Genomic DNA, 13,216 nt, shown 5'->3' with positions numbered 1-13,216 from the left:
GAAAAATCTCTATCCCTTCCACACACTACTCCTTTCCCCTGCCGAGTGAGTCACGCCTACCCCGAAAGGGAAATGGCTTAATGGTGTAATAATAATAATATCCGTATAGACCATGGAAGGCAGCTGTGAAGAGAATATTTTTGCTACGCAAGCATGGAGGAAAAGGGATATTGGGTGTTTGTCGATTTTCTGACTCTCAGCTTACGTAATCGTGCGAATATTTTCAAAACAGGACTAACATCTCATTCTACGACTACATCTGCAGAGTTGACTTCCAAAACATCGGACATCTCAATGCTGAGTAGCTAGCTGCTCAGTGTCGAGGTAAACAGCTGCACAAGCAACACCTCCAAACATTAGATTTTCCTTGCGGGGATAGTGATGCTTCAAGCCTATAATTAAGGCGGGGAGAGCTCTTTTCGGCGACGGAAGGATTTTTCATTGTCGCCCAGGACAAAGTAATTAAGACGAGAAATTATCAAAAACACATCCTCAATATGGCGGCAGTTATTGATTGATGTCGCCTTTGTGCAGATCCCAATGAGAACCATCTTTGATGGATGTACGATGCTTGCCTTGCAAGAATACACGCGCAGACATGATGATGTTGCTCGGATCCTGTACCAAAAAAAGTGTTCTGAGCACTGGTTTACTAGAGAGATTTGAGCCTTACTAAAAATATAGCTCAGTTGAAGTACTAGAGAACGAAGATCATCTCCATTACTAGGACAGGATTATTCTGACTGGCCACCTTTTCAGGTACAATCGTCTAGATGTCTTCTAATTAGATAAAAGTGCTCAACATGTGAGAATAATAGACATAAGCGTCCCCCTTAAAAATAACATACGGCTCCGATATACTGAGAAGATCCAGAAATACTCGGAGCTGAAGCAGGAGAAATAGCGTTTATAAGAAAGTTGGATCTCTATAAATGGGCACTCCAGTATGAATTCTTTAACCCTATAGTGCTCTTCAGGATGAACTTCTGGATCCCTTTAAAGGGGCTCTATAGGATGAACGATGGAATCCTATAAACAGGCTCTCCAGGATAAACGTTGGTATCCTATAACCCGGCTCTCCAGGATAAATGGTGGATCCGTGGATCTTCATCCCAAGCTTTTCCATAGAATGACCGAAGACTATTATGCTGATACAACAACAACCAGCTTCATCGCAACGCGCAGTTCCGGTGGAAGAGGAGGTGCATCTCTTGGTGTGCTTCATTGGCGCCATTCTGGTCCGCAGTCCAAGAACCATCCATGCGAAACAATCTACATAAAACTCAGAGCCCAGGCTGCTAACGACTATGCCTCAAGAAAGCTATCAGACCCTCCATGGAAGTTTCGATTTCAAGGCGAGATTAGTAAAATAAGAGAAAAACTGGTAGGGTTGTACCAGTTTAGCAAGGACAATCGATTTCAGTCACTTATTCGACACGTGGAGGAAATCCTTCGCCCACGTAATATCAGTTCAAGAACATCTATGAACCTGGATGAAGGGATTGACTATCTTAAATAGAGACTAATGGTCCGGTCAGTGCGACTGCGATGATTTAAGAGAGCTAACGCGAAAAGGAATGACAATAGGACTTTCTTGGATGACAAAAAAAATTTCGGTTGCGGACTTGCAGATACCGAAAACAAGATAAAAAATTAATGTGAATCACCTAGGGTCGAGAAAAGGCCCAGATATTGGTCATTAATCTCTCTTCAGCTCTTTTTAGCCCTAAAAAATTACCCCTAGGCACAAGTTTTCCTTCTACAGCTCTTTACAGGTAGAAGACTCACCCTAAGTATAACATCCTCTCGTCTCACCCTTCCCAGGTCCAAAAATCACCCATAAGTGTAAAATCCCGTTCAAAACTCTAGCCAGTTCCAAAAATCACCATTGAGTGTAAAATCCTTTTATCCAGCTCTCTAACAGACGTGTTCTGTAATGATAAAAAAATTCCAAGCCTCTAATGTAAATAGGGCACTGCCTACTCGGAAACTATCTTTTTGTTTTTTCAGATGTCTAACACGTTTATCGAATTGATTATTATTATTGAATATATATCATTCAGATCATTCAGACCTGAAGTTGACAGACTTTGATTTCTAACGGAAAAAACGACAGCTTTATCCAATCATGAACACAGGTTTCCCAGCATCAATAGTTTTGAGATGGCAACAGTTTCGAGATAGTATTCAAGAATGATGCAATGCACTTTTAAATAAGTGGATTTAATTTAATGATATGTGTTGCTTTCTTTTAAATACATTATTGATATCTTACTAATCGTATCCTTTGCGTGCCCAACCAGCAATAGCGACAGTTTTGCGTATCGGTACTTTATTATCTTCAAGTTGTATTCTTTGTTGCCATAATGGACTTTCGACAATATGGGGATGAATCTGAAGCAAGGCAAGATCTCCCTCTTTGATTATGTTCACTACAAAGTGAATATTAAAAAAAGGGCGACCCATGGGGTCGCCCTATGAATATGTGCTTTCTCAGCACATATTCTAGCAGTTAAGATGTGTTCAGGTGAGACTATAATACCATTACAAATATAGGACCAACTGTACAGAACTATTACAATGAAGAAAACTTCTGGGATGCTATATTGTTTATCGCCTCCGGGCATGTTATCAATTACATGCTATCGCATTCTAATTTACCTATAAAAAGTGAAAAGTGACCTATTTAAAACGAAAAAGTTTGATCGCCGACTAAAACTTGACGTACACTCACTTTAAAGTTTTTAATAATATCTCAAAAGACCAGGAAGATTTTTCAAGTTTTGTGGGCTTAAATCAAAGAAAAGATTTCAAAGACAGTTTCATATACATTTAAGATTTGATCGTAATTTTCTTAGGTGCTTCCATTAGTTCAAGTCCAAGTACAAAATTCCAGAAATTCTGAACATTTTTTCAAAAACTTTTCACACAGTATATTCTTTTCGAAAGATTGAAAATATTTATACAAGGGACTACTCAACGCAGGATTTCATAAGCTTTCCGTTCTTTTTTGCATGAGCAGTTACTTTTTAAAAATAATATTGTGCAAATTTAGTCGCATTGAAATAATTTTTGTTTTGTTTTACAGGGAACGCATTTTTATTAATAACTTTTCACTAATTTATAACGTTTTAACAAAAATTGTACTAAATAATTTAAATTTAAATTTTATTTTCACAGATTTTCAGGTTTTAAAGTCTATTTTTTGCTCTTTCTTTGTTTTGTATTTGAAGCTTTTTCAGCAGATTTTGTAGAATTTTTCGCAGTAGCTTTTGTAGTTTTTGCAGTATATTTGACTTCTATAAAATCTACTAAAAAAGCTTGAAGTACAAAACAAGGAAAGAGTAAAAAATAAATTTTAACACCTTCAAATCTGTGAGAATGAAATTGAAATTGAAATTATGTAGTACTATTTATGTTAAAATGTTATAAATAAGTTAAAAATTAATATTTTGATTCATTTGAAAATCCATCTCTTTGTTTTCAAGTTTACCGATTTCATTATAAATTGATATTTTCTAATTAAAAATTGATTAACGTAGGTGAAGTTGAAGTACTCATTGGAATGTTTTTTTTAATGAAGGCCAATGAATAACAAATTAATTCTGAGCGATAAATGTAATAGGTGATATTTTAACTAAGAATGATTTTAAATTGAAAAGAAAAAATTCAACTTCAACCGGAAACAACGAATTTTTAAACAAAATATTTTAAATTTTAACTAAGAATTGTGGAATAAATTTTCATTAACAAAAATTAATCAAGAAGCAAAAGAAACGATTTTTCAAAAGGCAGTTTAAGTTTCAATAAAGGAAATCAATTTTTTCCTTAACAAGACAAATTTTCAAAAAAATATATACATGAATTTCCAACCAAATAGTAGAGTTTTTCACGAGAAGAATTTCGTATAAAAATATGTTCGTGAAATTTTAAATTAAAAAGAATGAACTTCTAACAAAAAATATTTGGGTTTCTGTTATTTGTTTCTATAAATTCAATTCATGTTTAAGAAAAACAAACGAAGAAAGGGAAGTTTTTTCATGACAGGGGGAAAAAGATGAATTCTTTAAAAGAGAGAAAAATTTTCGAAAAACTGTTTAAGAACATTTAAAAAACATAAAAAATAAGCATGAAATTCTTAAGTAATTAAATTTTTTCGTGATTGTGAGCTGCCATTAATTTAAATTCTACATCTAATTATTTTTAAATGATAGGAAGAAATAAGAAAAAAATTTCTGCCTTTATTTTGAGGAGAAATAAAATTTCATTTTATGGAAATCATTTTAAATTGAACTAAGTTGCTTATTGGGGGGAGGGTGGGGGATTCATGCTTATTTTATTACATAATTTCAACTATTAATTAGTGCATATGGTTGAAAATTCAAGAATGGAACCATTTCGGTGGAAAATCCGACTGTTTAAGAACGCGTTTGATCTTTGTTTATAGAAATAATCCTTATAAAAAATTCAACTATTACGCTTCATGAACAGAAGTATGGTGGGACTGACGTTATAACCAGACTCTCTACTATATGATCATTCACTACTTGGACATGATTTCGACTATTAAAATAAACTTATAGCATAACGGTCGTAGTAGAACCTACAATTTAAACAATGAATAATACAAATAATAAAATGGCCTACGAATGGACTGAAACTTTTACTGATGAACAGCACGTACAAGGAAAATGTAAAGGTCAAGTTTCAGGTGATGAATTCAGATTGGGTGTTTGGTATGCTAAAGGAGTGAATGATCTTATTGCAAAAAAAGACGAGAAGCTATGCACGTAAGGAAGCTAGATATATTTTTCGTACCTGAAACAAAGAAAAAGGGATACGAAAATAGAAAAATAAAAATTAGGATGTTAAAAGGCGGATTTGAAATATATTTAGGAGTAGATAGTGAATCACTTAGTAGTCAAGGAGTAGGTTTGATTATGAATAAAAAAGCAAGACAGCACCTCGAAGATCATGATTTTGCATCTCTTAGATCGTTGTAGGTTAGAATAAAAGTATGAATTAGAAGACTATTTATCATAGCGTGCTACCACTTTAAATGATACAATAACTATTTGCGATCATGATGAAAGAACAATTCTGCTAGGAAATATGCTAAGAAAAACACTGATGGACAAACTAAGTAACGAGATAATCCTGAAAGAATTTGTTGCAGAAAAAACACTAGTTGACACATAAGAAAGGACAAAAGAAGCCATAAGACATAAGAAGCCACAGAAACTCGAGAATATCCATGAAAAATGATTGGACGTGAAGAAAGCTAGAGAAGTATGCCGGAACAGAAAATGATGTTGACAAATTGTTAATGAAAAGAGTCTCAGTAGAGTGAATGACACCTGAAACAAAAGACCTTAGACACTAAAGGGCCCGAGTTGAGAACCTCACATGACGACTTTGTGAGGCTTTTCACTTGGGGTGATTCTAGAAAGATTGATCAGCCACATTGGCCGGAGAAGTATTTAATGGTTTAATTTAATAATTTAAGTTTCTTGGTATAGTAAAAATAAATTCTTATCCGCATAGACCCATACTCAAATAATTTCTTTAATTAAGAATTTCATGGTTTTGTAACTTTCAATGCTGTTAAAGTTATTTTAAATTAGAAAAAAAATATTTATAATAATACTTCACTTACCATTATCATCTTCTGAAAAAGTCCCAAGAATTCCTTGAGAGAGAATGCCAAAAAGAATTAAAATATTCAAATACATTTTTTGCGACATCTCTACGACGAAATTAAACACTTCAAAAAATGAAATTCTACTTTTCTTTTACTTGTTAGATGTGCACTGTTAGATCGACGACGATAGTAATTTTAAAACTATGAGCAGCGATCGCCTTTTATCTCAAACTTTATTTGCAGTGCTTTATGAATACATACGCAAAATAATATGTATGTAACACGGAAGTGCTTTGTTAAATTTATTAACGTAAAATTATATTATGTAACCAAAGCTAGACATATTTAGCAGAATCAACATTTGAATTTGAACTTGATTGAGTTGACATTTGTTTAAATTGAATTAATTATTTTTTGAAACCAAAACCTTCTCTCTAAAGTTAATTTTTGGCGCTTGTTATTCGGAAGCTCTTAAAGATTGGAAGTACTTGGTTAAGGGCATGTGATACTTAGAAAAATGTCGATTTTACCAGTTTTAGGTTCCCCCGGCTTTTTTTCTGGAATAATAAATATTTTATCTTAAAAATTTGGGAAATGATATCAAGCATGCTAACGGACGTCCATACACACTTTTTCGTAGGTTAATTTAAAAAATTTTTAATTTAACAAAATGTGATTAATTTGCATAACGCTTAGGAAATAGTATCGATTTTTTCAGTGTTAGATTCCCCGGCTTTTTTCCTAGGATAATAAATATTTTGCCTTCAAAATCTGGGAAATGATAGCGAACATGCTAACGGACATCCCGGCACACATTTTTTTGTGTTTTTTTTTATCAAAAAATTTTTGATATTGCTAACAACGTGCGTGTATATTTCGAGGTTATGTGTATTACAATTCACCCGAGCGTTAATTCCCAACTACACAATATTTTTGGACAAAAACTTTGGACTTACAAATAAACATAGTAACTAATCTCCCGGAACTAACCTTGTTTGCAGGCAATCAAAAAAGTTTATTTCATAAATAATTTCCAGATTATCGGAAAAGCAGAGATGAAAAACGACGTAACTTCAAAATAATGTATATGCATACAATTTTCATTCAGCACAATAAATTTTTTTGTTATTATATCTCAAAAAAGAGTCCAGGGACGTCCGTTATGATATTTTATAGCATCTCCGAATTCAGTTTTCAAAAATTTTCATTTTTGTGGAAAAAAAGTCGGGGAAAATGTAAGTATCACATGCCCTTAAATTAATTTTCTTATCGAAACCTCAAATTTGTAAGCGCTCGCTATTTTGAATTTTTTCAAACTTGAAAATACTGAAATTTCTAAATAATTGATTGAATGTTTAAACGGTAGGTTTACGATTATATAATTTTTTTTAAGGAAATAAAATTGACCAAATGTTCAAAAATTCAAATTTAGCGGTAAAGAGAAATCAAATTTGCAATATTGAATTATATATTTCATATTGTTTTATTTTTCATTTCCTCTGACTGTTTTAGGGTTTTCTTTTATGTATGAAAACAACCTTACACTTAGAACATCAATAATTTTTAAGTAAAAATATGTTTCTTTTCTAATGGATTTTAAACAATTTTAGCAAAAACATTTGTACTGACTTTTATAATGAGTCACCCACAAATTACGTAAATACTTAAAGTACATTAATTTTCGAACGAATAGAGGAGTTTTAAATTCAAACAGATACACTTTTAGACAAAAATGGAGAAATTACATTGTCAATTGAAATAATAAATTTTCAAATAAGAAAAAAGTAATTTTCGACAAATTAGTCATATTTTTAAATAAAGTAATAAATCTTTGATGATAACAATTTTTTAGCAAAATTTTTATTCAAGAGAGTTGAATTTACAACCCAGAAATATTTAATTTCAACCCAAAAACATGAGTTTTTAACAAAATAATTGAATTTTTAACTCAAAAAATAAATTTTGAACTAATATGGAGAATCTTCAACTAAGGTAATGAATTTTTAATCAAATAGTGGAAAATTTTCGATAAAAAATATTTTCCTTCAGTTTCCACCTAAGAAAATTAATTTTCAATCAACAACATTTTTAACTTAATAAATTAATTTTCAACCAAAAAGATTCTTACTTAACTTAATACATGAATTTAAAAAAAAATCAAATTTTTAAGGAAATTCTCAACCCAAAAGATGAATTTTCTACTAAAAAAGACAGATTTTCAAGAAAATAGTGTTTTAAACAAACAGATGAACTTGCATTGTCAAACAAATTTTGAATTTTTAAAGAAATTTTCGGCTTAATAGCTAACTTTTCAACCAAAGCAATGTTTTTTTAACCAAAAAGGTGAATTGGTCACCAAGAAAATTAATATTCTACTACAAAAGGCAAAGTTTTAAAAACATACTGCTATAAATATAAATTATAGTTCGCCATACGAGAAAATGTCACGAGAGTAAAATTTTCTATTTTTCGGCAGAGATCTATAAACAAATTTTAAAACACTATATTTTCTTAATTAGACACGTGGAGAGTAAATATCAAATTGAGTGCTTAAAGAAGCATATCTTTTCTGTAAAGCGAAACGTGAGCCGTCAGAGATTAGTGCAAAATTAGTAATTCGATTATTCGAGATGTTTCCTAACTCAGTGGTGGAAAACTAATTGATTGGGAAAAAAGAAAATTATTTAGAACTATGTATAATATGTTTTTAAAGTTTCAAATATGATATACGTGCAAAATAGAAAAGTTTAATAAAACGACGCGACGGTGTAACATTTTAAACTCTAGTAAAACAGTAAGAAGGCCATATTGAGAAACAGTAGACATCATCTAATCTGTTTTTATTTTAAAAATACGAGAACGAATATTTTCACTAAATTCTAGAGAAAATTCATTGTTGTGAGCAAATTCCAGTCAATTTAATAGGAATGGCACCTTTTTTATTTACTTATAATTCTGTAAAATTAGCATCTTAATTTACAAAATACATATGATCCTCGACGCGTGTAGTAATTTGACACCGGACTTTTAATATTTTTTTCTTCAACTTCAAAAAAACATAAAAAATACATTCACAAGGTATTTTCTGGAAGTAGTATTCATTAAGATTTATAATTAAATGCAGCCTTAAATTTGTTTATTATTCGGAAAAATAATAGTATAGCATAGAATAAAAAATCAAATTTCCGAAAATTTCAAACCATTAACCACCATATTAGATGAGTTGCAGTGCGGGAGGTATTGGAAATTTTCGTTTTATTTTTTACATTCTCAACAGAGTAAGTATTATATTTGTGTAAAATCTGACCCCCCCCCCAGTTTTGGTCAAATTTCCACGTTTTAAGACCCCCTGAACTCGAAAAACATTTTGAATATTCTTGAAGCCACTTTTCTCAAAATTTAAGAATTCTCTGTACGGTTATTCATAGTATTTAAAAATTCGAACAATTTATCTAATGACTTTTTTCATCAAATTGAAAATTATGAGAGTTATAGCATTTGCAAAATTCCAAAAAACACACGAAAATTAACAATTTGAGCCAAATAACGCACGATATAAAAAAGTCAATGAAAGAAAAATGTTGATTTTTGAATGCCCTACAATATTATCACAACAACTTTTTGAATTTTATTGAAAAATTAAAAATTCCAATTTCGATAGGAATCAAAAAATTAAAATTTTCGGTCAAACTATGCAAAATATGGTAAAAGTTGAGTGCACAAAAATTGTGCATTTAAAAAAGATCTACAAATTTGTCACTAACCACTTTTTGATAGGATGCGCAGTTTTGGCTTTAATCTTAAAACACATCGTTAACATTAATAAAAAATCTGCCCGCTGCGTGGGCACATTCTTATCACAATTTTTGTCTTTTAATTTATTTTTCGTCTCGTGTGTGGGGTTTTAAAAATTTTAACTTTTCATGTTTCTGATGCTATTTTTTACGATTAAAACTGAAAACTATCAAAAAATTATACCTGACAAATCATTTTTACATTCTCATAAGAGAAGGTATTAGATTTGTGTAATATTTGGCACCCCTATTTTTTGTGAAAAGGTCCACGTTTTGAGACCCCCTGAATCCGAAAAACAGGTTTTTACGAATGTGTCTGTCTGTATGTCTGTATGTATGGCTTTATGTATATATTTATGTCTTTCTTTATGTCTGCCTGTGAGCACGATGACTTATGAAAAAAAATTGATCAGATCGGACTTTGGTGCACTCTTTTAGTGTCCTATGCTAAATGCCAAGTTTGTTAGTCAGACATTTTGGATAAAAATCCTAAAAGTAGGCCCATTTTGAAAATCCGGAGTACGCACTTTTTCATGATTCAAAAATTCTCTTTACAGTTGTTCATAGTACTTGAAAAGAAAAATGTTACTTTTCGGTAGCCCTAGCAGATTATCGTATCAACTTTTTGAATTTTTTCAAAACGTTGAATTTTTGCGGTCAAATTATGCAAGATAGGAAAAAAATGATAAGGCAAACATTGTGAACCCCAAAAATGTCTACAAATTTATTATTAATCACTCTTTTATAGGACACGTAGTTTTTGTTTTATTTATAAAAAAAATTAAAAATACCCCCTGAATCCGAAAAATAGGTTTTTACGAATGTGTCTGTCTGCCAATCTGTCTGTATGTTCTTATGCCTGTGTATTTGTCAGCACGATAACTTTTGAAAAATCATTTTATTAGATTGGCCTCTGGTACACTCTTTTAGTGTCCTTAAACTAAACGTCAAGTTCGTTAGAATTTTGAATATTTTTTAGATCACTTTTTAGTTATAGCATTTACAAAATTCCGAAAAACACACGAAAATGAACATTTTAAGCCAAGTAACGGACGGTATGAAAAAATGGCAAGAGAAGAAAAAGTTTTATTTCTAAATGCCCTAGAAGATTATCATGACAACTTTTTGAATTTTCTTGATAAATCAAAAATTAAAATTTTGACAACATATGAAATCATGAAAAATCCAGAAGTTACATTTTTTCATGCAACAATTTCATAGAATTTCAACGATTCTTAAATATGTTAATGCATTTTCAAAAAAAAGTATGTATATATATATATATACTTAATTTAGATGTTAAAAAAGGTAAGGCTTTTCAGTAGACCGCATGTGTAAAGTTTAAATCATAAAGATAACATTGGAAATGAGCATGGAAAAACGACAAAAGTTGCAATAAAGCGTTCAATAACAAATTTTGTTGAAAGAATGCGCATATTTTTTAAACGGGACAATCAAACTTCGTCTGTTTTAATACCAATGCAAGTAACGATTTATGATAATATACATTTATGAAAATGATATAAAATTTTAGGGATAAACTCGAGTGCGAAGCACGAGATACGTGATGAGAAAATGTTCGTTAAAGCCGAAGGAGCTTTTACAAAAGATAATTAACAATCGCCAAATTACTGTTGTCGATGTTTTCAGCTTCAGTTTTAAAAAGTCTATCAAAGATCAAATTTAAATTCTAAAGAACTTTCAAAATTATATTCTGAACTTTTTTTTATAAAACTCAAGTACTATCTTAGCTTTTTTTACCACAATATATTCACCCAAAAGGCTAGTATTGTGAAGTTTTCTGATTTTTAAATTTAGGGCATTTTAGTGAAAAATATTAAACAAAAGAATTTTGACATTAGGGTGAAATAAATTTATACCTGTAAAAATTACACTTTTTTTATTAATAGACTCGTCCCCCAAATTTGTTCGTCTTCCGAAAAAAGAAATTGCCTAATTTTTTTCAATGTTAAACTGTACGCCCCCGGCAGTTTCATTTTATATTCATGCTAAAGACGGTATTTTTTGGATTTTTTTCAACAAGAATTATTTTTAATCAATAAGTCAATAAACCAATAAGTCGATTTTAAGACTTCAAAGATATTTAAAAGGATTTCAGTGTATTTCAGAAGATTCAAGAAGATTTGAGGAGCTTAACAAAATTTCAAGACATTTCAAAAGATTTGAAAAATATTAAATTATTTTAAAGGAATTCAAGAAAGCTTCTCGAGATCTAAAAAATGTTGAGGAGTTTTAAGAATTATCATAAGATTTTATTCAACTACACGGGATTTCAATCGGTTTTATAAGACATTAATGAAATTTAAAGGAACTTATTTACAATGATAGAGGGATTTTCAAGGATTTTATAGATATGAAGAGATTTTTAAATATTTTAAGTTATTTCCAAATGTGTTAAATTTTGTAAAAGAATTTAGTGTATTTTGAAAACATAACAATTTAAAAAAAGAGTTTTTTCGAAGTTTTTGAAATTAATACTAACCACCAACTCTATTGAAATTTTTTATGTTTATCGCGCTTTGCCCTATCTGCTAAGTACGCCTTCAGATTTGGTAATTTACTTCACTATATTTAACGAAAAACAAAAAAAATAAGGGAAAAAAATAAAGAAAAAAGTGAGAAAAAAATCTAAACCTTCCTTAAGCGATTTCGATTTTTTAAATTATTGTTAAAAATACAGACTTAAGTGATTTGATCAAATATTTTGGAAGGTTGTATTATCTCGTCTTTTAAAACATTTTATCAGCACTTACTATTATTGCAATCGTTCTTTAAAATATTTAACCTATTTTGGTGACCGTTTGGCTATCGAAAAATCTATAAAAATTTTAAAAATTAAAATTTTGATCAACATTTTGCTACCGAAAATATTTGAAAAACTTAGATAACATAGGCGTTGAGGGCTCAAAACTAATTTGTTACGAAACAAAATTGGCAAAGAAAAGTCTTACGCAATTTATGGATATCTTCCTAGTGAAAATTTATTAATTTATTAAGGGTGGTATACATTAATTCAAAGAAAGTCAAAGCTTAACGAAGGAACCAGATTGCATAAAATTTTAAATTTTATTGAAACATTGGGGGCATTATTCCTCAACTGCCCCAACTCAAAAAGTCATGTTTTTCGATTGCCTCTAAATTCTGGGAATATGTTCGCCTACCCAACAGTAGTTAATCCACAAACTTATAGACCAGGATTACCAACCCTCCCCAAGTGAGGGGGGGTTGAATTTTCAACCCCAATGCCTGCAGGGGTAGTTCCAAACGCCTGTAACTTCCTTTCTAATTACGCGATTTGAAATTTTTATCAGGGTTTTGGAAAGTGCTTTTTACACGCTTTCATCCTATTTTATTATTTATAACAAAAAAATTGTTTAAACAATTGTTTAAATAAATCAATTGTTTATTTAACTTTTTTCGCAATTTAGGCATCTACGATTTTTTTTAATAGTCTCAAAAGAAAGCTTGACTTTTATACTATAAAAAATGTCTAATAAGAAAATGGACAAATTGAAATTCATTGAGTTACAGAGCCGGTTGTAGAGAGAGTCCTCGCGCTCGCACTCGGGCGTTATGCGGCAGCATACCGCGGAACAGTTACAAGTATGCCATTTTTTTGTATTACTCACATTGATCCAAAATTGCATGAAGTCATCGGAAAAACTATTCAGTAATGTTAACCAGTAAGTTTGAAGAAGGTAAAAATTTTTAAAGTTATTATGAAAAAATATTAAGTAAAAAGCACTTTCTTAAAAATGAA

This window comes from Belonocnema kinseyi, chromosome 8 (genome assembly GCF_010883055.1).
Source record: "Belonocnema kinseyi isolate 2016_QV_RU_SX_M_011 chromosome 8, B_treatae_v1, whole genome shotgun sequence".
NCBI classification, from domain to species: Eukaryota; Metazoa; Arthropoda; class Insecta; order Hymenoptera; family Cynipidae; genus Belonocnema; species Belonocnema kinseyi.
This window is presented reverse-complemented; position numbering follows the sequence as displayed.